This window comes from Bidens hawaiensis, unplaced genomic scaffold, assembly GCF_021521415.1.
Source record: "Bidens hawaiensis isolate Kalapana, Puna unplaced genomic scaffold, B.hawaiensis_p1.1 tig00017855_1, whole genome shotgun sequence".
Classification (NCBI taxonomy): Eukaryota; Viridiplantae; Streptophyta; class Magnoliopsida; order Asterales; family Asteraceae; genus Bidens; species Bidens hawaiensis.
In genome coordinates, this window is record NW_027492692.1 from 1 (window position 1) to 27,428 (window position 27,428).

Here is a 27,428-nt window from a genome sequence, read left to right on the forward strand (position 1 = left end):
TATTTCTATCGCAAAGGAATTATATATATGTTAAACCGTAAACTGCAAACATAAGAAAAACACTTCTCAAAATAATGGTTAATGGGCAGTTTACAGTTTAACACGTGACTCTCAAGTTCATATTAGCTCGACCCATTTAAATAGTTTAAATATAGCTATCTTTTATGCGTTTAACTACAAAGAAAACACAAATGTATAATTTTTTTTCATACAAATGAGTTAAAATTTACACTTCTACAAACGTTTTATGTTAATTACTTGCCTGTTACGTACGGGTGAATGGTTCAATAAAGATACGGGTCGTTTCTACATCACAAGTCTTGTAAGCCCATAAATTTAGTGCCTCAAGAGACTTCCCATGTCTCCTTGAGTCATGACATCCATTTTCATGGTCAATGTCCCTTCTTCCTGAAAATACGACACCTGTAAAGAACAAAAATCGAAATCATCATCAACGTAAAGATGTTATTTGAATAAGTGAACATGTAATTTTTAAAAATTAAGACCTTTTCCACCTGAGCCAATTAGAACAAAATATGTAAACCTAAAATTGAGTAAACTACAAAAAGAAATCTCACATTAACTTAACGATCTTCGGTGTCTTTATCCAAGCATATGACATTAGAAAACAAATCGAACCTGTAGGATCAGAACTGAAATCCTTGCTATCACCAGAAAGATATCCAATCAGAGCCTTGAACACCCAAAAAAAGGATAGGGTTAATATTCATTAGTAACAGAAAAACCATCATTTCTATATCCGAAAACCTCTCAGATAACCATACGTTCATGATCATTAAGATAGAGCACCGACAATTGTCCACCACCACTTCATTCCCACCTAGGGACCAATTTGAACCAGCCAACGATAACAATTTCTCACCCAACGAACAACTGCCACCATCCACATCTCCACTGCCACCAACGGTTCTAAATCTGATCCCGGCAACAAACTTTAAACCATTAAACTGAAAGCCCACTTAGCGAATGCATCTTTAAAACATGTACATGCATGAAGTATAACCGAATGCCAACCGTAGAGTCTCAGATCTGTAACTGAGGAATCGAAATGGCTGCAGAATCACGGTTGCATAGTCCATGACCATGCCATCCGGATCTTGCCTCGCCACAGTAAGACTCGGTTCCTTTTATTATACCGATCATTATAGCCCAGCCACAGTACGACTCCGATCATCAAGTCCCTTTAAACACACAAACCACCTAACCAAGATGACATCAGCAATGTACAAACACTTCAAGCATAGAACACAACTCACAATGCATAAAGTAAGATGAAATTGTAATATTATAAATAAAATTAATTGTTTTTCGATCAAAATTTATATATGTGTATAAGCATACACTATTAAAGTAGTCACAAAACTTTTCATGGGCTTAATTACAGTACATGAATGAGTGAATTAAATTATGTATAATAATAATGGTGCATCATATATGCTATACATGACTTAAGGTTATAAACTTACATTTAATCCATTCTTTTCCCCCAATATTAGTTTGCTTTTAAAACATATTAGGCAACTTGTTAAAAATAAATTCTACTGCCTATCATCTTGGTAGAAATCATCCCTTAACACTAGTTCTTTTTAAAGATTTAATAACATAAATTTTTTATTACTTATAGAATTTGAACCCTCATCGCATGAAAAAAAAATATATTAAACATAACAGTATCGCTAGGCTAAAGGCTCTTTTGTCTTTAGCATTAGTGATTAAACCGTTGACATATTATGTTTATACAAAATTTCAGTTGTGTTTGCTTATTTCATTAAGCTAGCTAGGAAAGTAGGCCGGAACGAAAATGAAAACAACTATTTCAACTTCAAAATTAAAGACTGAATTAAATAAAATTTCTAATTTAACGTATATACAAAACTTCAATAAAGCATACCATTTAATTGAACCTACATTACAATCCAAGCTTGATTATTATAACATATTCATAAAATTACTAATTAGAACATGATGCCCAACAATGTATGCTTAAATAAAAAGGGTTTGAATGTGTTGAAAAGTTTGGATGACTAAAGCAAATAGTTCATGGGTTTCATGTGCTTCGAATTTTAAAGACAATGTGTACAAAGATAGCATCAAGAGACCGGCAAATTGAGAATTGACCACACTTTGTGGTACCAATAATCATTGCATTTCCATTTTCTATTTCTTTATTTAAGCACTAATTTAATTTTTAGCCAATAATAATAATTGTTATAATAATTCATAGAACGTTTCCATGATTAACTAAAATATGTTTTATTATTATAGATCTATAGTCAATATATTGAGTACAGGTCCAACTTTTTATTAGATGCATTTTTTCCATGGAATTTATATAAAACATATTTTACATGTTTTATTTTCTAATTCACTGTTTCACCATAAACTCAAAATGTTATGTTATTAATATCTTACTTGAATGGACGATAATAGCAAATATATAATTTTATATATAAAAAAACCTTTTAGAAATAATAACAAAAATAGATGACAAATGGGAGGAAAAAAGGCAAGTGATTTAGTAGAAAAAGCAATTCTCTTTGTGTCAAATCTCTTTAAAAAACACAAAAGCAATTTGAATGTCAATTCAATCTTAAAGGTGAGCTCTCATTCTCTTTGTTGCTTTTCATACTGTTTAAATAGTCATAAAATGCATTTTCAACAGTTTATTTATTTTATTCATACAATTTGAATTAGTCATGGTATAGCATACTTTGTATGAAAACTCACCTCTAATCTATATCAGAACATAAAGCGAGTGTAAAGCAATTGGTTAATCTTGAGTTGTACGTAAAACTCGTAACTAGAAAATCTGAAAAGTGACTGATATCACAGACTCACCTCTAATTTATATTAGAACATACAGTTAGTGGAAACCGATATGTCAATCCAAGCAAATATCATTAACTTGGATGATATAGCTTGGATCTCAATAGGAGAATTAAGAAACTAACCATGCATTTACTTTGAATATATTTTTTAACAACTATTTTCTTTCTTTCTTTCTTTCTTTCTTTCTTTCTTTCTTTCTTTCTTCATATGAATATTAAAAGGTTTAACCAAGGTAGTAACAAACACAACACATCTTAAGAGATGCACCCAAAACTTGGTATATCAAGCAAGCATCAAAACGCCGCTCCCTAACCGCTTATAAATATGCACCTTCTTAACTCATCTTTTAAAAGGTGTTTTAACTTTTAAATCCACAACCAAATTTCACACACATGTTCCATTTACTTTTGAACTTTTCTTTTAAAAGAATGCTCAAAGTATGATCACGCCATTACAAGTTAACTTCCGTTAGAAGAAACTAACCATCTAACATCTAACAATCTAACAATACTATCAAAGCAATACATATTGTCCACATGTCATTCAACTAGCCTCTCCACATTAATTGTCCACATGTCATTCAACTAGCCTCTCCACATCAATGTCACATCATTGCCAAGTCATCTATTTCTTTTCTTATCTTGTATATTATTAAATCAAAAATAATGTCAATGATGGGAATCGAACCCTGGCACAATCCTAAGATGGAAACTTAACAAATGCAACAATGGTCAACCAACCAAGGACTACTGATGTTCAATTATTTAAAATACAAAACCTATATATTGAAAGAACCATTGTAAATGGAAGGTTTTTGTAATTATGACAATTGCTGAATTTCTCAATACATGATCAATAATCATTTGAAATTTGAACTGTTAACCGACATTAGTTATTTTATATTATGACGTCATCCGGGTTAATGTCCGGTCCAACTCTCGGGTCGGGTCCGGATCGATGTCCGGTCTGGGTCTGAAAACATCGATTTAAACCTTAAGATTTTCCACCCTAATCATTTTAATATCTCTCTCTCTCTCTGCTTACTAACTCCACCATCTACCATCTTCTATATTCCGGTAATGTAGATCGGGATTAATCGTTTTCCCGTAAGGTTATATATTATACTCTAATGGCCAACAATGTTATATAATTTTACGGCAACGTTATATCTTTTTCTGGTAAGGTTTTCCGATATGGTTTTATATTTATTTTAATTGTTATATGATTTTGTAATAATCTCTTTAGGTTGTATATCAAAATTCAAAATTGAATTGATATTTTAAAGTTATTACGGTTTTCCGGTAGAGTTTACGGTAAGATTTTTGTTTTCCGTTTTTGTTAGTATTTATATTAATTATTATATGATTTTCTTATAATCTCTTTAGGTTCTATATGAAAATCGAAGATACAATGGAGATTTTCCCTATTTCGTTTTTCCGGTAACGCGATTCAAATATTATGGTTATCAATTAGAACATCAATTTTATATTTGTTTACATAATTCAAATCTTTCATAATTGGTAATTTGTTTATTATGTGATATTAATATTAATATTTAATTTTCTCATTTCAGATTTTGTTTCCAACTTGATATAGCTAATTTCGTGGGTTGAAGATTTGTTGATAAGATATCTTATTTTTTTGTTTAATATTGATGTATATTTTTGTTATTATTCATGGATTATGAAAAATGACAAGGTTTTGTTGTCCAACACATAGTATAGGTAGATATGTATGTTTATTTAACCTTTTGTGATTGTTTATAACATATGAATCCATTTTGTTTGTAACATATTAATTGTATTTGAGTTATACTTTTAATTCCAAATGATGGAATTATCATTCAATTAATATTTGAATAATTTTTAATTACGCATAAATTTCAAGATTAATGTATAAAATTAAAAAAAGAATTACATAATTAAATTGATTTTAAATAAAGCAATGATGTTAACTCTTCCTTAATTTAAGCTTAAAATAAAATAACATTGATCTTAAAATTAATTAGCATTTATACCCATTTTTATTTAAACGAAAGTTAACAAAAATAACCTTATAATATTTAATAACTATATAAGCAACATATCAACCATGCATTCTTCGAATTGTTCAAATCATCTATATCTTCACAATTTCTCTACAACTAATTCAACTTTTGTATGATATATATTTTTTTGTTTCCCAACTTATTAATTTATTTTCAACTTATCAATAATGAAATTCAAAAGTTTGGCCATACTTATATATTAAAGTAATAACAATAATATTAAAATCAATAATTCTAAATGTTCCAACTTATGATAATTTAAAGAAAACAATATTTGATTATGATATATGTGCATAAAATTACTTTTCACAAGACATTGTGATGAAGGTTATGTTGCAAATTGTTATGGCTATTATATTACTGAATGTTAATATTTCTTTTATTAACTAAATATTAAATATATAATTATGGTCAAACTTTGAAAATAAATTTCAAGTTAGATCAAATTAAAGTCTTGATTATGTTTATAAACTTATTTTTGTCAAATGTTTGAATCATTTATGATTACAATAATTTGTTTCCAAAATGTCCACATTTAAGTTATTCATTCACGTTTATATTTATATTGTGTATATATTATTTTGTTGTATTTTTTTAAGCAATTTTACTATGTTTTAATTTGTGGTCAAAATTTTGACATTCAAATAAGAACAAATTAAATTCTTGATTGTTTTTACAAACTATTTTTGTTAAGCAGTCAATAAATTAGTTTAAAACGGATTTGACATTTCCATAATATATTATATTTCAAAACTTTTTAGAGTTAAATACATATTTTTTTAATGGGTCAGCTCGGGTTTGATTTTCCTTTTAACACATACACACGCGCACGCACACACACACACACACACACACACACATATATATATATACTTATTTAGCAATCGATTTTATGATAAAAACACGAAAAATACTATTATTACCCCCTATATTTACTAATATATTTTGTACTTTTTCAGGTCTCGGACTTCTTGTATGTTGAAGTATTCCTTATAGATTGCAATTTTTGGATGTTAATTTAATTAGATTCTTAATTTTTAATTAATATGTGTTTTTCTCATGTTATAAGTTATAAAAATGTTTTAACTTTTTATTTAGTTAGTGTTTGTGTGTTTTTGTATTTGAATTTACATAATAATTTAATGCCTCATAATTTATGTTAAATTATTCTTTTTTATATAAATATGACATTTGCATTTTACTAAATTTATAATATATACATTAACCTAAAATATTTTTCAGTTTAAGGTTAAACATCCATTATAATAAAAATTAATGGTTACATAATGTTATTTGAAGTTAAAAATTCGTCATTAAAAATATTCCAATATCAAAATACTGTCAAGATTTTTTTAAATTCCATTAAAATACCAATTAATGGTTACACGATTCTAATTGAATTTAAATTCAATATTATATTATAATAATATGTTAATTATGTCAAAATGGATGCTTAAAATAAAACTCGCATTAAAAGTTTTTAAATCTCAAAATACTTTCTAGGTTAATGTCTTTTTAATAATTCAATATTATATTAAAATATTTTAATTATGTCAAAAATGTTGCTTAAAATAAATCTCTCGGATCCTTAATTTATGCATAGTTATGAGCATAATAGTAGTAAAATAATAATATGATGACTATCTTTATATAATTCTTATCATAAAATTCGTTCTTTCATTCCAAGGATGTACATATAGATTTATGATTTGTTTATAAGTTTGTGAATTGTATTTGTACCTTTATTTCTCTTATTAACAATGCATTGAATTGATTTTGTAGTGATTTTAGTTTTCTTCTTTGTAAGTATAAAAATTACAACACGTTTCTTTCTATTTCAATGATTATTTACTATAATAAACAAAACTTTATGATTTCATATATCATGATGAGTTTTTATTGATATATCTTTTTGGCTTCATAGATTAAGTTAGAAAGATGTTTTAAGTTGGCATTTTACGTTATTTGTTGTTGTATGTTATTTTATTTTAATAAAAACAACAATGTAATACCTTATAATGAATGTAAAATTATTTGTTCTTATAAATATTGCACTATCAATTCATCATCATTATTATTATTGTTGTTATAATTATTATTATTATCATTGTCGCTATATATATTTATATAAAATTTTCACGCGTATGATACAAGTTACTAACCATTGAAAGATATTGAAATTGTACATCATTGTTTGAGTCTTCGTCTCCAATTCTTCCAACGCTATAAAAATACAATTTCTTAATATGTGACAGCATTTTGTTCTAAAAGTTATTTTTAGAAACATAAATTGTATAATGATATCGGTATGAATGTTTTGTTTGAAAATAAATCAAACACCAATGTTTACTTTACAAATTATAGTTTATAATTAATAGTGTATAAATATATAAAAATCCTATTATAAAAGTCATAAATAAAAATCATTATATAATATAACTCAATTTACGTATTACATGATATATTTTTTTTACTTTTATTATAACTTCTATCCGTGTGTAACACGGGCTTTCATTATTAAACATGTTATTATTTTAATGATATATTTAATTTGGATAATATTGTTTTTTTTTAATTTTCAGGTGGGTGAAACAAAATGAGTTTTTTTTGTTAGGATATTTGAAAAAGGTGATGATGGTTTAATATGAAAGAATATGTTTAGATCTTTTTGTTGATGTTTTTTTATGGTTTGGTGTACACTAACTTATTGTAACTTTAAACTTTTAATATCTAGACATTGTAAATAATTAATGTTTTGATCCGAAAGTTGAAGAAGTTTTGTGTGCTTGAATTTGTTATATAAATTTATTATGTTTAGTAACATGTTATTCCACCCGCGTCTTACGCGGATATGTACCCTATTATGTATAGTAAAAAAAACATTTCAAATTTGACAAACTATATGTATAACGTTTTGAGCTTTGAGAGTGAAATACTCATTTTTATCGTCGTAGGAGAGAACGAAGACATAAGCAAAAGTAAGGGAGTGTGAGATTGGTAATTTAGTTCTTAAACCTTTTGATTATTTACCTTTTATGCATTTTTTTAGTTATTAAACTTTCAATAAACCTATAACCTTTTTATATCGTATAATTAATGATTATCATGACCATGACCATTATAAATCTTGTAGTGTACGTTGAGGGTAGTCTCGTGGGTAAGTCAAATAAGGCCAAGATTTAGGCCTCCAATTTTATAAGGCCTTAATCTAAAATAAAGGTTTGTATAATGGGTTTTTTGAATGTGAGTTTTTTTAGAATTGATAACTCAGTAATGAGCTACAAGTTAAAGAGAAATGTCACATACCCATTATCACTACATAACATCCCTATTACATAGTTCATGGATACTCTATAGATATACACACAAAAAAGGACTCAATATTTTAGTTAATTTTAGGCATCGAAACACGTTGAGCCCACCCTGTGTAAGTTGTAGCTCTTAACCACTTTTGTTAAGCGTTGCGGCATCGCCTATGACCACCATGAACCGCCCCCTAATATCACCATAAATGATCAACATTGCCAACATAATCAACTACCATTGGGTTGGATAAACATAATTCTTCGTCAACCTCTGATTGCTCTCGCTAATCTTCTTGTTGAGTATTAAACATTAGTATGTTTGGGCCCAACCTCAAGTAGCCCAGATCCAGTTTCAATTAAATTTGTCGGCCTCAAATAACAAACATAATAATAGTCTGATTAGAAGTCTTTGTTCGATTTGGACCTATCCCAAGCCCAAAATTAGCTGATGTTTCTTTACACATCTTTTTTTCTTTGTATTCGTCTCATGAAAACAAATTCGACAAATTAGTTTAGTTTTATTTCTTGTTTTTTTCAAATTCTTAATTCTTAAATGTTACTCTTATAAACCCAAAAGCGACTGTAACTAACAAGTTATTTTTTAGGCTATATATGATTAAAGATTATTAGAAGCAATTAAATTTCTTGAAACAACACTATTGGTAAAAAAAACAAAAAAAATGTAAGGATGAGCCGTTCACTCATTTGATCACTATCGTGCTTAAGTTTGTTAGCATCATCCAGTAGTTCACGGGGTCATTTGTAAAAATCAGATGTAATAAGCCTAATTGTGTGAAAATGTAATTACTAATAAGTATGTATGAGTCGTTAAAGGTTGTTAGGAAGAGTTAGTTGTATTCGTTGTATAACTACTCGATACAATGGCGGATCTAGAAAAAAAGTTGAGGGGTCTAGGAGCTAAACAAATTTTATTCATGGTTAGCCGATACATAAAACAAAATTTTATTTTTTGCACAATAGATGTACATCGCCAAGAAAGTTGGGGGGGGGGGGGGAGGGTAGTGCGGGCTACACCTCAATCTATGCTAGATCCACCACTGAATCATGAAAGTAAGTAACGGAAAATTAGCTATGACTTGAGCAAATTCTTCTTTCCTTTCATTTTATCTCTTAACCAGTTTGTAGCTAAGAATAGTTGGCTGTTAATATTGGCGCCATTACTTGATTACCAAGAAATTTCTTATCAAAACTGATCGAAAGAGCTTAAAGTGTCACCTCACACGAAAAGTTACTACTCCTTTGTAGCCACTGGCGAAGCATAATGCGAATCAATCATTTATAATAAATTAGGAGGGCAAACATTTTTTTTTCTTGAAATGCCAACTTTATTAGAAAACCAAAAGAGAACTACTTACAAGAGACAATTAGCCCGAAACAAATAAAGAACAAGATAAGCAACAATTACCTAACATTACATGGGATGAGAACTTATTAAAAAGGAAAAACACATTCTGCACTTGTTTCATTCTTCCTCTAACAGTGGTTATTCGGGCTACATTCCTACACTAAAAAGGATAAAAAATATTTCATATTGGGAAAAGTTCTAAGCAAGTTCATGCTTTTATTTAGGAGAAATGGTGGGGCCAGGGGTTGTTTTCACACTCGCTCTCTTTCATACACACATACAAATACACATATATTTAAAGATGAAACTTTAAACCACAACGAGGCTTTATGAATGAGGACTGTAAAGTCTTGTTTTCTACGTAGAGGGGCAATAAAGCCCCACCGCAACACATAGTATTACAGATTTGTCTATGTACTTTGTAACAGGTTTACCTAAAGTCCAGGGATGGTCTCCATACCAAGTTACCAACCCAAGGTCGCCAACTTACTTTTGACACATGTCATTATTTTATGAGTTTTGATTTATTATTATTATTTTTCGTTTCTTTTCAAATAATTAACTTGATATAAAATTTGATTTTTGTTTGGATGACCCGTTCACAAAAACGAATCAAAGTGTACCAACAAACTCAATTGCTACATTCTTACTTTCCAAACATTTCTACTGGAATAGGATCTTCAAATCAATGATCATGTCACTACGAGCGAAACCATTATAACTACAACATAAGAGTTTGGATGAAAGATTTTTGCATATGAATCTTGCAACCAATACTATTATTATAAATCTTTTAAAAAAATTTTAAGATTTAACCAAGATCCTAAGTGACAAACACCACACATCTTAAGAGATACACTAAAACTCAGTATATCAAGCAGGCATCAAAACGGTGTTCATCTAACCACTTATAAATATGCATAACTTCTTAACTTATATCTCTTAAAAGGAGTTACAAATCCTCAACATAACGTCACATATCACATGTTAATTTCATTACTTTTGAACTTTCACTTTGAATTAATGCTCAAAGTCATGATCATGCCATTACAAGCTAACCCCCGTGAGAAGATAATAACCATATAACATGATGTACAGTACTTTAAGAAAAAAAAATCCATTTGAAGGATTATGGCACATACTATATATGAGAATGAAACACTCATGTTTATTATCTTAAGAGAAACCAAGAGAGTTGTGTGAGATTATTAAATTTTGTTTCATAAACCCATTATGTACCTTTTATGTAATTTTTTAGTTCTTGAACTTTTAATAAAACTATATCCTTTTATATCGTGTTATTATCAATTATTATGATCGTTATAACAAATCTAATTGTGTTGTAGTTCTTAACCACTTTTGTACGTAAACCATCGCAACATCACCATGAACCGCCACCTACAATCACCATAAATTACCAGCATTACCAACATAAACAACTATACCACTTGGCTAGATAAACAGAATTCTTCGTCACGTTCTGATTTCTCTCGCTAATCATCATGTTGACTAACCACTTAAGGATGAATTGATATCAAACATTACTACATTAGTATGTTTAGGCTCAAGTTCAAGTAGCACATGTCCAGTTTCATTTTAATTTTATCGGTCTTAATCATTCAGACCTCTTATTGATTCAGCACTTAATGGCTCAGCACTTGCCAAACAGCTCCTTAGTTAATAAACATAATAGTCTAATTAAAAATCCTTTAGATTTGGACCGATACCAAGCCCAAAAATAGCAGATAATTTTTTCGCAATTTCTTTCCATTCCTTTTTTCCCTTCCTCACTTGAAAACAAATTCGACAAATTAGTTTAGTTTTCTTTCTTGTTTGATTTTGTTTAAAATATTAAATTCTTTATTCTTAATCTTACTCTAAAAAATTATAAACCCTAAAATTGATTGTAAGTATGTAACTTGAAAGTAGATTATTATTTGGCTTTTATGTGACAAAATATTGATTCGGGATTTAAATAAGCCAAAATGTGTTTGAAAAATGCTTATTGATTTTTTGATGTTTTTGAAAAGCCAATAAGTCAAAATGTGTTTGGCAATCACAAAAATTCTTTTTATTTTAGCTTTTTAAAATGATTAAAAAACAGTTTTCTATAAGCCTCAAATCCAGGCTTTTCAAAATGACTTTTTGAAAAAGCCATTAAGCCAATAAGCATTTTTCAAAATGACTTTTTGAAAAAGCCATTAAGCCAGTAAGCATTTTTCAAAATGTAGTTCGGTTTGTGTTTACATGTGTAAGAAATATATTAGCATATATGGAAATCCCAAACATGAACTTCTTCATCTTCAAAAACAACAAAATTTATATAAAAAAAAGAGTAGGATAATAGGATGAACCATTCACTCATTTGACCACTGATCATGCGCTTAAGATTGGTTCGGGATTTCAGACCGCATTTTACATAATCCATTTGTGCCACAAATGCCAAAAATTCTCCTTTTAAGGTCAATTCACATAACAAATGTTGCCATCAAATAAGCACATGCACATAGACTCATGCAATGATGGTAAACTGACCTCACAAGATTGATGCTTAAAGTTTGAAGAGTTGTTGCATAATGTAGCAAGTTCTTGAGAAATGCTGCCAATGCGAGCAACATATAATTGTGATACATGGAAGTGACTGGCTAGGCATTGACAAATACAAAATACATTCTGTTTTAATTACTGAATAGTTAGTATATTCTTGATTGTCACAACACAGTTATTTAGTATTACCTCTTGGATCTATGTGAAATAACAATGATATATTAATACAACATGCTGACATTGATTAATATGGTCCAAAAGTATTAAGAACACTAAAACTTAAATGCCCAAGAAGGTTATTGCGAGGTTGTTAATTAGAGAATAATGATAGTTGTATTCTCATGAAGCACTTGCATGTAGTTATGAGCATCTACTTGGGTAACCGTGAATTCAATGATTGAACCCGAACCTTGTGGCATGCTTGAGGATGACTCGACTTCATGCTTAGTCACTTCTGCATAATAGCCAGGTTGGTTTGGCACAGGTAGTGCACCCTCACCACCAAATATGTGAACCACAGAAGACATATTTGGCCTGTCATCTGCATGGTGTTGCACACATGATAAACCTACATGTATCGTTTGAAGTACTTCAGATACGGTCCACAAGTCCCCTAATACCAGATCCAGGGGCTTCGCTTCCTTGTAGAGCCGCCATGCCTAAATCCATACATATTAAGGTTTAGATTATCAACTGGTAACCTTTGATCATGAGAGTTTATTCCTTTTACTGAACTTACATGACCAAGAAGGTTATCATTGCGACCTTGAAGGGTGAATCCTCTGTTTTTCTTCCCACTCACAATCTCTAGTACCAAAACACCAAAGCTAAACACATCTGATTTTGCTGAGAAACTACCACTTGCTGCATACTCCGGAGATATATAACCCCTAAAACACATTGGGAGCCAAGTAATTATTTAAATGGTAATCAACAGTGTAGGTAATAGTGTAATATATACTTACAGTGTACCGACAACTTTGTTTGTATTGGCTTCGATCTCATATTCTTTGAACATTCTAGCCAAGCCAAAGTCTGATATTTTCGGGTTCATGTTGGAATCGAGCAAAATATTACTTGCTTTTAGATCTCTATGAATTATTCTAAGGCTTGAATCTTGATGGAGGTATAGTGGCGGATCCAGAAATTTCTCCTACGGGGGGCACAAAATAGACTGATAAAAAATAGGTCGGGACAAAGAGAACTGATTCTGCCAACCATTCTAAAGACTCAAAATTGATTTCGGGGCACACCAGAGGATCCGAATTAAATTTCTTTTTATGTTTCTAATCATTGGTCGACTGTTTTTTTCTTGTTTTTATTCGTCGATCTACTAAATACACAAAATCTATTAACATTATACTTTAATTGCTATTTAAAAGATTTAATAAATAGCATTGTAAGTTTGTAACAAATAAACAAAACATAAAATAAAACAAAAATAAAAGGCAAACTTTATTGAAAAGTTTGATTAGTAAATATTATTAAATCTTGTTTGTGACTTGTAAGTTTAGAAGGTAATATTTAAGACAAGATAAGACTTGTTAAGTGAAAAAATACTGTATGTGATTTTTTTTTCTTAAATAATTAAAATTGGTATGCTAGACTCAATCATATTCCCTAATTTGTACATGAAACTTAAAATGTCTTATAGTCATGACATATAAAGTAGTTAAACGAGTCATATTTTTGTTTGATACTTGTGTTACGCACTTTTCTTTCTAACATATTAAACTTGCTAAGACACAAATTACCGCCATACTTGTGAGTTTGCCTTTGTGGTTTTGTAGGCTAACCCATTTATTACTTTAAACTAGTTAAGCAGTTGTTAAATATAATGGGCCGTGGCTTATAATTTAAATGGCCCAACACCTCATAGATTATTATCAGGTCATTTACTTATCTTCTTCCTTTATAGTTTATAGTTTATACTACTATTGGCACCATGATCGAAATCTTGAACATGCTTTCAATTTATTTTTCATCTCAAACATGCTCTCTGGCTCTACTAATAATACATGGACGGTGGGCATTGAACAAATTATTGACTCAAAATATACTAAATCGTACATGTAAACAAGGAAATCCTGCCGACGGACGGTGGGCATCGGCCCACCGTACCAAAGCCTTAGATCCGCCTCTGTGGAGGTACATAAGTCCACGAGCAATCCCGTTTATGATGTGGTAGCGTCGAGGCCAGTCAAGTAATAAGGATTTGTTTGCATCTGCCACAGGTTTGAATATTTTGCTAATACATGGTTTAAAGATTAAATAAGTTTATAATAATGAGAAAGCCTAACCAAATAATAAATGGTCCAAGCTTTTGTTTGGCATGTATTCGTAAATCAACATCATTTCATCTCCTTGAGCACAATATCCCAAAAGTTTCACAAGGTTACGATGTTGAAGCTTGGCAATGCATATGGCTTCGTTCTGGAACTCAACAAGTCCTTGCCTTGATATCTTTGACAACCTCTTCACAGCAATTTCTCTTCCCTCTTCAAGCACACCCTAAAGATCATTTTTATCATTGCTATATTTGATTGCAGTAAAAAATCTAAAATAAGTTTAAGATTTTATTTTTCTTACAATGTTGTGTGAGTATGAATATAAAGAAGGTAGGATTTGGATCAAATACAATGAATTTAACGTGCTACACGTGAGAATCAAGTAGAGTAATTATATATACAAGTAGAGTAATTATGTAATAACATCATATAGTAATTACATAATTACTCTACTTGATTCTCACGTTTAGCACGTTAATTTCATTTGTACGTTAACTTTCCCCTAAAGAAGTAAACATCTAATATCAATACAAAATAAGATATATGAGTACATATATTTAGTGTAGAAATGCCGAATCTAATTTATGGAGAGTATTAATTACCTTGTAAACTTCACCAAAACCTCCTTCCCCTAGCTTATTGTTGAATGAAAAGTTGCCCGTGGCCTTAGTTATCTGATCCAAACTAAATAATGGCAGCTCCAAATCTTGGTTCACGTCTTCGTTTTTGAAAGCTTATTTATTCGTGAAAACACAAAATAATGCAATTACTTCCGCATAAACTAGATAATTACAAAGAGAACATATATGTAAACGGGCGTGTTCAATTTAAAGTAGAGAAAATTACAAGTTAGAAAGGGAGTGGGGGTAAGCGGTTAATTACATATTCGCCTTATGTATCAAAGTTAACGCTGTACGTACATTTACACGGATCACAAAGTTCTCTACTTAAACTTAAATTGATTTGGTCATGTATTTAACGTTTGTAGAGATAGATATAGTGAAAGGTTGAAAGTTTTAAGGAAAATTACTTGTTAAACTTACCTTCACCTTTATCATGTGATATCTTCTTCTTTCTCCAAGCATATAGTATGAATGCAAATGTGATGAAAACCACCACAAATACAATTGGCAAGATCACTTTATAATGCGATTACTTCTTGTCTACTTTCACCAAACAAAATGTTAATTATAATTATAAAAGGTTGACAGATTCATTGAGTCTTTTGACCCACTATTGAACTGGTTGTTATAACTATATATGTTTTACAGAGAAGGCATTGACTCATGGGATAATATTATAATGTTTGACAACACATACTAGATTAAAGCAACAAAAAATAAAAAATGCACTTACGAATAATTTTAGGGCTATTGGTAACTTTTATATAGATATCTTGCCCTGAATCATCTCCTTGCTCAGCCTCTCTGATATCCTTCAGCTCACTAAGCCACATTAAGCATCCACTTCCGCCATCTCTAATATCAGTATTCGCATAAGCTGTGCAAGAGACGTTACTTATGCAAACATTTTCACACTCCTGAAGGGTCATGGTACTATTGAACCAAGCATTTCGTGAGTCGGGCAATTTCACGTTGCTAAACTTGCTGAACTTAAGCCCAGTTTCATTATTCATGGATATTTTGCGCTCACACCCGTTTGACCATTTATTAACAGACCATTCCTCTGGAACCTTTGGTACAAATCCATCTAAACATGTACACACAGAAGAAATATTGATGTTACAGCTTCCGTAAGGACCACATAAACCGTAATCTTTACACTCGTCGTTGAAGGGCACAATACATTTCTCCCATGATTGATTACTACTACTCCAAACATAATGTCGAAATTTGCCTTCGTAATTCAGTATCATCTTTGTAAAAGATGAAGTGTTTAATAAAGTAAATATGAAGTAGATTTCTTCTTTTTTATAAACAAATTCAAATTCAGAGAAGTTGTTTTGTATCAAACCTTGCATCCCAGTAAACCCCAAACCATTAGCAGATCCAACCCTTCGTGGCAAACTTAATTCGTCGTCGTATTAGTGATATATAACTGCGGATATCCGTTTACGTCCATGGAAACTGTATAAGAACCTGGTGAAGGATCAAGATGAGTCTTCCATGATGTCAGGTCCCTCTGTATCCCCGTTACAAGGTCCACGCCAAGTTTCATTCCTGGTAGCCAAGTGTTACCAGGGTAATCAAAGCTTTGCCAGATGATATGGCCACTGATATCATCTCTGATGACAAGATTCCCGGTATCCAAAAGTTGTGCTACTGGACTAATATTTGTGAGTATTTTGGAGTGTTGGGATGACCAAATTATGGCATTGCTAGCATTGACGAGCTGTAGAGTTCCCTTGTCATTGAATTTGAGCACGCCCAAGGGATCGGCAAGAGGAACTTCACTATTGGCAACCCATACTACGGTACTGCTCTCTGCTTTCTTATAATGTGTTGGTAAGATTTTGTTACTTCTCTTTTGGTTCACAGAAGTCTTGGTCATGAGCCATACCAGCTCATGCATCGGTTACTTGTACCATATAAATAGATCCAACTGGAGAAGACTTAGACTTTCCATCCGTCCCATCAATTGATTTTGGTTGTAATTCATTTTAGGCCCAATGTTTCCCCGTCATGTCAGTGTCGGGGGGCTGCAAAAATAAACCATGTTCATTACCTTCCTTCATTGACCCGTTCTTGTATTTGTGATGTGAAAACTAGTTAGGCTTCATATTGGCATATGATTGCTACTACTCCAAACTATATTTATAAACTTAATCCTAGCAAGCTAACCAAATGCAAACTCAGAACTAAAGAGTTATAATAAACTGCTACAATAATACACTAGCTGCCATGGAACTCGGTCTATCTAATCTCCCCGGCTCCACCACATACGATACCAATTAGGATATGTCATTATCCAAACTACTTTACAGTTTACATGCATGTTTGTAAGAATAGTGAGAATATATGCATATGACACTTTATTCTTGCCATTATAAAAAAGTTATAGTGTAGACAAAGTGAGAATATCTTCACTTGACGCTTTACTTTTGCAACTCAGGATATCAGTTTTAGCTTTTGTTTTGATAATTGTGTCAAACGGGCTATCCTGTTGGTCTTTCTCTGCAGCGTTGGACCCGTTTGATTCTATCATAATTGGAGCATCACACCCCCATATACAATATACTTTAGTATCAGAGGGCTACAATGTGTAAATATATTTCCTATTTATATCATATGTAATCATCTAATTATGATCGACAATTTCATAATACAATTACAAAGTTTATATATAACAAACCCAAAAAAGCCCAAAACCTTAACACATTATACACGTAAAACTGTTAAGTTAAGCAGTGATACTCCACCCTTCTAAAATTAAAAAAGCTGCCTTTAGATTTCAGTTCTTAATCCTTCGTGTGACAAATACCAAATCTTTGTCTTCTAGACTTTTAATGTTAAGAGTAAATCAACAATCAAGTGTTAAGAAAAAAATATCAAAACATTTGGCCATATATTTATTATTCTACTGTGGTGCTGATAAGTTTTCGGACATATTGCGTCAATTTTTTAATCACCCTGGTAACACTTGGGGATAATGTATAAGTGATATATGACTGCGAATATCCGTTTATGTCCATCAAAACTGTATAAAAACCTGTGAAGGATCATGAAGACCCTTCCATGATGTCCGGTTCCTCCGTATCGCCATTACAAGTTCTATGCCAAGTTTCGTTCCTGGTAGCCAAGTGTTACCAGGGTGATCCAAGCTTTGCCAGATGATGTCTAATGACGAGATTTCCGTTATCCAAAAGCTGCTACCGGATTAATATATGTGAGTGTTTTGGAGAGTTGGGATGACCAAATTATGGTCTTCTTAGCATTGACGAGTTGTAGAGTTTCCGTTGTCATTGAATTTGAGCATGCCCATAATGGGATCAGCTAGTGGAACTTCTGACTTCTCTATTTGTAACCATACGAATATACGATGGTACCTTTCTCTGCTTTCTTGTAGCACGTTATCCCATAAAAGCGAAAATTTAGATACCTAGTACGCATCCCAGCTCGAAGTTTTCACTGGTTTCCCCAAATTAGTTTTCGCTTACTCATATATTCATCACTCTCTGGAGTAAAGCCTTGAGAAAATGTGCTTGGTAAGATTAATTACTTCTCTTAATTTGGTTCGCTATAGTCTTGGTCTTGGCCAATATTATCATCTCATCATGTATTGGTTACTTGTACCGTATGAATGGATCCAACTGGAGAACACTTGACTTTTCATCCATTTCATCAATTGATTTCAGTAAAATCATTTCAATACATATGCTTCTATTAGTTTTACATATGAAATTTCTTTGAAACATATTATATTATCAAACACCTTATGGCACAAACTCGAAAGTTCATACTTATCGCTTTATTTGCTATTAATATCTAATCCTTCACAAGTTATTTTCGTTAAAGGAAAGAAAAGAAAAGAAAAGGAATGAAATGAATGGGAAATAAAGAGTAACGGGTTTCCTTTCAAATTGGAAGGAATTGATAGAATAAGATTGGCTACCAATAATTATATAATAGAAAACTAAGTTTGTTAATGTTCGTTTAGTATATATTGTAATGTTTGTTTCACATTTAAGTTAACAAGCACAATAATTATCTTCTAAATGATTATAAGGTTTGCCAGAAGGTTTTTACTATAACAATAAATTGATAATCCAATAGTATCATAGGAACTTGATAGACAAGAATACTTGGGTTGGAGGTGAGGGGACTACCTGAAGTAGAAGGCAGATCTTTCATATATTGTTCATTGAATCACGTTTATTTAATTACCGAGCATCTACTTCTGTAATTGTGAGTGCATTGATTGAACCCTCAAGTAATGGCGTGGATGAGGTAGACTTGCATTCAGACGCAGTCACTTCTCTATAATAGCCAGGTTGGTTTGGCACCGGCAGTGCACCCTGACCACCCAACATGTGAACCACAGAAGACATATTTGGTCTATCATCTGCATGGTGTTGCACACATGATAAACCGACATGTATTGCTTGAAGCACTTCAGATGCAGTCCATGAGTCCCTTAAAGCTGCATCAACCAGTTCCAGAGGCTTGGCTTCCTTGTAAAGTCTCCATGCCTAAACCATATATATATAAGTTCAGGTTATTAACCGGTAACCCATATATAATTGAGATTGAGAGTTATTTTTACTGAACTTACATGCCCAAGAAGATTGTCATTGTGAACTTGATGATTGAATCCTCTGTTTTTCTTCCCACTCACAATCTCTAGCACCAAAACACCAAAGCTAAATACATCTGATTTTGCCGAGAAATGTCCATTTGCTGCATACTCCGGAGAGATGTATCCCCTACAATACATAGGGAGACAAGCAATTATATAATGTGTAATCAACAATATGAGTAATAGATACTTACAGTGTACCAACAACATTGTTTGTATTTGCTTCAATCTCACATTCTTTGAACATTCTAGCCAAGCCAAAGTCTGATATTTTCGGGTTCATGTTGGAATCAAGCAAAATATTGCTTGCTTTTAGATCTCTATGAATTATTCTAAGGATTGAATCTTGATGGAGGTAAAGAAGTCACCGAGCAATTCCATTTATGATGTGGTAGCGTCGAGGCCAGTCAAGTAACGAAGAGTTGCTTTTTTCTGCCACAGGTTTAAATATATTGTTACTTAATTTGTATTGCATGGTTTAGTTTGTGGTCTTATATAATCTTGAAAAAGTCTAACCAAATAATAAATGGTCCAAGCTTTTGTTGGGCATGTATTCATAAATCAACATCATTTCGTTTCCTTGAGCACAATATCCCAAAAGTTTCACAAGATTACGATGCTGAAGCTTGGCAATGCATATGGCTTCGTTTCGGAACTCAACAAGTCCTTGCCTTGATGTCTTTGACAACCTCTTCACAGCAATTTCTCTTCCCTCTTCAAGCACACCCTTGAAGATCATTATTTATCAGTGCGGTATATGCTTTCTCAAATAAAAATTTAATTATTCATGCACTTTTGTGTGAATAAAGAAGTAAATGACCAGAAGTTAAGTACATGTATTTTAATGCAGAATTTTATCGGGGTTATTTACCTTGTAAACTTCACCAAAACCTCCTTCCCCTAGCTTATTGTTGAATGAAAAGTTATCCGTGGCCTTAGCTATGTTATCCAAGCTAAACATTGGCAGCTCCAAATCTTGGTTCCCGTCATCGTTTATGTAAGCTTTTTTAATTGAGAAAACACGACAGACGCAATTACTTCATCACATATATACTTAATCACACAGTGTATATATACATGGGAAGGTTAGTGTACAAATGAAATTAACGTGCTAAACGTGAGAATCAAGTAGGGTAATTATATATACAGGTAGAGTATTTATGTAAACGTACATCATAGATCATAGAGTAATTACTCTATTATGTACGTTTACATAAATACTCTACTGTATATATAATTATCCTACTTGATTTTCAATTTAGCACGTTAATTTTATTTTTATTCGATCCAAACCATATATATATATATATAGGGGAAGGTTATTTTGAGAACCATGGTGAGTTTTAAGAACTTTAAGAACTCAATTTTGAACCACACATTTAGTTAAATGATTTGAAATATGTGGCTGAGATTAAATTTAATTAAAAAATAAAGCAAGAGAGAGAATAAATAGTTTTGATAATTACACAAGTTTAAACGTTAGTTACACATGTGTAAAAAGTTGATTCGGTGTGTAAAAAAATACCGTAAATTTTTGTACATCACTTACACTTACTTATTACACATGTGTAAAAAAATTCGAAAAAAATTGTTTCGTTGAGTTATTTCGAGTTCTTAAAACTCAAAGTGGTTCTCAAAAGAAATCAATCATACATATATAAATAAATAAATATATATATATATATATATATATATATATATATATATGGGCGAGATCTAGAGAACTCCTTTTAAAGAGAGAACTAGAGAACTACTAAAAAGTTATTTTTAACTTTTTTTTAAAAATAATATTTTGCGATTTTTTTCTTTCCTCCTTTTAATAAGATGACATTGATCCTAAAAAAAGTGTCGATGTAATGCATATGTGTATTGCATATATAAATTTGTGTTTTATTGCATATAATACACCACAATTGTATTATATAATACACTATTGAATATATGCAAATACAACACTAATAATTATATGCAAAACACATTATCGCATATATGTAATACAATACTAATACACATATGCACTATATTGATTTGTTTTATTTTTGTATATAATATAACACTATTTCAAATATAAACAAATGTATATATGCTATTCAACCCTATTTCAAATATCAACATGTACACTACTGCACATATGCATTATAAAAAAGTTGATTTATTACATATATGCATTACAACGATCTTTTTTTTAATTTTTATATATTTTTGTGATGAAGAATAACAACATATAAAAAGGATGAAAAAAAATTTCTAAAATTTTTTTATTAATTAAATTAAAAATATTTTATTATTAGTTCTATAGTTCTCTCTATAAAAAGTAGTTCTATCTTGATCATATATATATGGTAAGGATTCTAAGAAAACTTTTTGAAACTGAGAACAATGTGAACTATTTTGGGCACAAAAAACCTTTTAAAAATATTATAAAACGAAAAAAACCAAAAACTTTTATTTTTCATCTCAGTTTTATTAAAAAAACACCCAAATTATACACATATGTATATTTTTATGTAACCTTAATATACATATTGTACACATATGTACATTATTATTTATTCTAATTGTATATATGTGTATAAAGAATAACATGTATAAAATTTAAAAATATGTATTATATATATATATATGCATAATTTTGTTAAACCGATTTTTTTTAATTATTTTTATTTTTTTATGAAACCGGGATGAAAAATAAATTTTTTTGATTTTTTTACTTTTTTATTTTCGCGTTTTTTGTCTTATATTTTTTTTATTTTTCTTAGTATATATATATATATATATAGAGAGAGAGAGAGAGAGAGAGAGTATGTGTGTGTGTTATGTTAACGTACAATAATCCTTAACGTATGCGAATCACGCTCAAGGCAAAAACAAAACACTCAAAGCCAAAATACAAAAACGCTCAAGAAAATCATAATACACTCAAAATAGGTTTTGTGAAAAAAAAATAAAAAATTGATCGATTAACGATCCAAATATGTTTTTTCAGTGATTGGGTATGTATTGATGATTCCGAGATGTTGGGATGTGATTTCATGGATCAATTTCGTGAATATAGGTAATTTTGTACGTTAAGGATTATTGTATTCTATCATTTATTGGATCATTTCAGAAATTTTTTACAGTGAGAAGTGCGAGAAGTGAAGGTGTAACTCCATTAATCCCTAATTTCAATCCCTTTCTTATTGTGTAGGTGCGTATGTACGTGTGTAGGTACGTATTTTTTGTATATGTGTATGTATGTTTCTATGTGTGTAGGTATGTAGGTTTGAATGTGGCTCGGTACGTTTGAATGTGTGTAGGTAGGTTTGAATGTGTGTAGGTACGCATTTATATGTGTGTAGGTAAGTTTGAATGTGTGTAACTAAGACATAAATACAACCAATCTACATACATGTAGGTAACATCATAAAAAAATGTGTGAAATTAGGGATTAATGGAGTTACACATTCACTTCTCGCACTTCTCTTTGTAATAACACTTCTCGCAAGATACATCCCCTGTATATATGTGTGTGTGTTTTTCCTATTGTATATGCTTGGAACTTTCAAAGAAAGGTACTTGTTAAACTTACCTTCACCCTTTTCATGTGATTTCATCCTCTTTCTCCAAGCATATATTGTTAGTGAAAAGGTGATCAAAACCACCACAAATACAATTGGCAAGATCACCAAGATCACCTTAAGATGTAACTTCTTGTCTCCTTTTCAACCAAACAAAATGTTAGCAATTTGTAGTTAATGCAAGGTTCTAACATGCTTTGTAAATTGCATTTAAATCTTTAGTGTGTTAACTAAAAATAAGTAGTCTATGGGAAAATCTCCAAAACAGTCAAGTTGACCAACTTTCGTCTCAAAGTCAAAATAGTCAAATGACATTTGTTTTGTTTTTTTATTATTATTATTAAAAATAATCAAATCCAAAAAGACCTAATCAAGGCATGTAAGCTCATTCAGCAGAGAAGGCACCCTCGGCACTGACTAACACCAAAACTAATGTAGCATCAACCAACAATCCAACATCTTACACGTGACATTACTTGGCTAAAAGATTGATGAGAGCTGGAGAATACTCCGTATATATCTTGGCTGAAGTGGTGCCACAAGGGGAAACAACACGGACCCAACTATAATGGTGCTGGGTCATGCATAACTCAACTACAAAGGTGCCAAGTATGTGACTTTTTTTATTTTTAAAATATTAAGAAGTCGCCGACTAGTTACTAGGGAAAAAACAAGAAAGGTAATAGCCCCTTTGATAAGTACGTTTGTTGGTCAGGTTTTCATAAACGGTCCTTTTCTTGTTTTTTCCCTTGTTATAATTGTTTTCTATAGAGAAAGTATGAAGCAATTGTCTTTTGCATGCACTTACCAGTTTGTGTAGGGTTGGCCATTTTTATATACATATCTTGTCCTGAATCATCTCCTTGTGGAGCCTCTCTGATATCCACCAGCTCACTGAACCACATCAAGCACCCCCTTCCGCCATCTCTTATATCAGTATTTGCGTAAGCTGTACAAGAGACGTTACTTTTGCAAACATTCTCACACTCCCAAAGGGACATGGTGCTATTGAACCGCGTATCCTGTGAGTCAGGCAATTTCAGGTTTCTAAACTTGGTGAAGTTGTACCCATTTTCACTATTAATGGGTATTTTGTGCTTACACCCATTTGACCATTTATTAGCATACCATTCTTCAGGCACCTTAGGTTCGAATCCTTCTAAGCACGTACACACCGGGGAATTATTAATGTTACAACCTCCATAACTACCACATAAAGCATAAAGTTTACACTCATCTTGGAAAGGCGTTATATACCGGTCCCATTTACCAGTTTTCCAAACAAACTGCCGAAAGTTGCCTTCGTAGTTCAATATCATCTTTGTAAAAGACGAACTGTTCACTGAAGTAAATTTGATGTATATCTCCTCCCTTGTTTTGGAAACAGTTTCAAATTCAAAGAAGCTGTTTCGTCTATTACCACGCATCCCACTAAAGCCCACACCATTCGCAGATCCAACCCTTTGCGGCAACCTAGATTCATTTTTTGTATCCGTGATATATAACTGCGGATATCCATTTATGTTCATTGAAACCGTATAAGAACCTGGCAAAGGATCATCACCATTCTTCCACGATGTCAGGTTCCAATGTATCCCCGTGACAAGGTCCACACCAATCTTCATTCCTGGTAACCAAGTGTTACCAGGGTGATCAAAGCTTTGCCAGATGAAGTCTCCAGTAATATTATCTCTGATGACCAGATTCCCGGTGTCCAAAATTTGTGCTACCGGAATAATATTTGTGAGTGTTTCAGAGGGTTGGGATGACCAAATTAAGGTATTGTTGTCATTTACAAGCTGTAGAGTTCCCTTGTTAGTGAAGTTGAGCTTGCCCATATGATTGACAAGTGGAACTTCTCTATTGGCAACCCATACAACACTACCTTCATTAATTTTCTTAAACCATATCCCTAAGTAGCGTAAATTTTTGTACCTACTGAAGAACCCGAGTTCAAAAAATTCGCTAGCTGAAACAATGGTATCCTCATCTTTAAGTATTTGATTTGGAAGTATAGTGTCTAGTGTACTGCTAGTTTTCATGATGAAAAGTAGAGTACATAGGTGAAGAAACACTAATCGACCCCGGGCAGATTACGGATAATCTGGGGGTTGAATAGATGTTTCCCACGAGGGTTGTGTCCGGCAAGATGGTTGTTCTTTTGATGACCTGCAAAACAGACACCGTGAGCTCGTCACTGAGAAGGGGGGGGGGTACCTCCTTGTGACCACCCTCCGGCGTGAGAATCAGACTAGATTGCTCTTGAATATAAGTGTATATTAAGAGAATGACTAGAGCAGATATCAGATAATATATGGAGATATAAGATGATGATACCGTTCCAAGGTGTTGGAGTATTTATAGCCGAAGGTAGGTTTCCAAGCAGGTACAGCCGGCTGAATAGTATTCCTGTTCTACCAATTGTGGGCTACGCACGTGCCATGCTGATGGTTGGTGGGTAGGCAGCGGCTGATAGTGACCAGGCCGGCTGTGTACTATTCCTTTTCCACCAACTGCAGGCTATGGACGTACCCCGATAGGGGTTGGTGAGTAGACAGCGGCTAATAGTGACTTTAAGTACTAGAGCGTGCTGCCCGTCGTACTGTTGTCAGTGAGTTGTCGCAGCTTTGGTCAGATCTTTTGTCCATACCTTGGCAGGTACAGTACAAAAGATCCTCCAGTATCGTACGGACTGGCTTATTTGGGCGGGAGTATTCCCGGCTTTGGGCGGGAGTGTTCCCGGCTTGCTCATCCCCTATTCAGGTGACATTACTGAATTATTTGAGAGTTAGTGCCTTGTGCGTGTAGCCTTGCTGTGCGGGTAGCCTTCCCTGATGGCTAGTATCCGTAGCTGCGGGAACAGGCGGAGTACGTCACCATTGGGAGGCTTTTCCTGCGGGAACAGCTTGCGTACTGCGCGTAAGGACGTCGCGTCTCTGAGCATGGTTGGTCCTGCGGATCCAGTTGGTCTTTGCGCAGATGTCCCTCTTATGGTAAGTCTTGCGAGTTCAACTACGCAGACGTCTCTCTTCGAGGTGAGTCTTGCGGGTCCGACCGCGCAGACGTCCCTGTTTAAGGTGAGTCTTGCGGGTCCCACCGCGCAGACGTCCCTGTTCAAGGTGAGTCTTGCGGGTCCAACTGGGCTCTGCTGGGACCTACCTCTTCAAGTCCCCCAGTCCAATGTTCTTCTCATGAATTTTTAATAAGTGAGGTGAACTTTTGGACTTAAGCAAGGGGTTTTGAAAAGGGTTTAGTTTTAAGGTTTTCCATGGGGATTCTTCCCGCGGAAGTCCTAATGTCACGTGCAGAAATTCCCGACTTTTCTGCTTGAACTTTGGGTATGATGCGGGTAGGTCTGTAACCTCCTCGCAAGTCAGGAGCTTTGAGTTCCACTTGTGTAGATTCTCCATGAGGTTTTGGTAGTTTTGAACATAGTGATCAATTATGTTAAACCAATTCCATCTTGGAGCTTCAATCAATCTAGTTCTCATCGTTCCCGCTATGCGGGGATGTTATTTCCGTTTCCGCAAGCATGGCCCAGAAGATCCTTCTTGGTTTCAATTCCCTGCGGAGTACTAAGTATGTGAAGGGTTTCGCCTTGACACTGTACCCGCACTCGTCTTATAGTTACTTTACTTCCAAGGTATTCCTGGCTTCAATTCCCTGCGGGTGCTAAGTATGTGAAGGGTTTTGCCTTGACACTGTACCCGCAAACGTCTTATAGTTACTTGGTTGCCGAGGTATTATTGCCTTCAATTCCCTGCAGGTGCTAGGTATGTGAAGGGTTTTGCCTTGACACTGTACCCGCACCTGTCTTATAGTTACTTGGTTGCCAAGGTAAGGGGTATAGTCCCGCTTACTTTTGAATCTTTTTGAATCTTTTTGAAATTCGAAGAGTTGGTGAAAGGATAAGAACAGTCTAACCGTTGAAGGGACGTCAGCGTGGTCTGACGGTTTCTTCTGACAGTTTCAGGACGTGCATGAAGTTATGTCGACGTGACAGTATATGGTCATTCCAGACGCTTTTTCAGGCGCGTGGACGCGAGTTTTCGGGCGCGTGGCCGCGAAGTTTACGGCGCGCGTCCTGTCGACAGTTGTTGCCAGCTTGCTTTTTCCACGTGTCATAGTTTCATTGCACATGCGTTTTCCTCTCTCTTCCGCATTAAATTCATCGCATTCATTGCGATGAGTATATAAAGGGAGGAGAGG

General features: G+C 32.8%; 1 long non-coding RNA gene and 2 pseudogenes across 3 annotated transcripts; all 3 read right to left on the reverse strand.

Annotated features, from left to right (window-relative positions):
* Positions 1 to 302: 302 nt before the first annotated feature.
* Positions 303 to 630, reverse strand: LOC143554804 (uncharacterized). The gene is made up of 2 exons (XR_013139084.1): positions 579 to 630; positions 303 to 423 (listed from the first exon to the last, which is right to left on the reverse strand). It is a non-coding gene; the product is annotated as an uncharacterized LOC143554804 (long non-coding RNA).
* A 13,642-nt stretch (positions 631 to 14,272) lies between these two features.
* LOC143554817 (G-type lectin S-receptor-like serine/threonine-protein kinase At4g27290) lies at positions 14,273 to 16,935 on the reverse strand (annotated as a pseudogene). Its single transcript, XR_013139087.1, has 4 exons — positions 15,754 to 16,935; positions 15,447 to 15,569; positions 15,006 to 15,136; positions 14,273 to 14,626 (listed from the first exon to the last, which is right to left on the reverse strand). The product of XR_013139087.1 is annotated as a G-type lectin S-receptor-like serine/threonine-protein kinase At4g27290 (transcript).
* Positions 16,936 to 18,895: 1,960 nt separating this feature from the next.
* Positions 18,896 to 25,261, reverse strand: LOC143554818 (G-type lectin S-receptor-like serine/threonine-protein kinase At4g27290; annotated as a pseudogene). Its single transcript, XR_013139088.1, has 7 exons — positions 24,028 to 25,261; positions 23,231 to 23,356; positions 20,531 to 20,661; positions 20,176 to 20,386; positions 19,854 to 20,091; positions 19,636 to 19,786; positions 18,896 to 19,552 (listed from the first exon to the last, which is right to left on the reverse strand). The product of XR_013139088.1 is annotated as a G-type lectin S-receptor-like serine/threonine-protein kinase At4g27290 (transcript).
* Between the last annotated feature and the right edge of the window lie 2,167 nt (positions 25,262 to 27,428).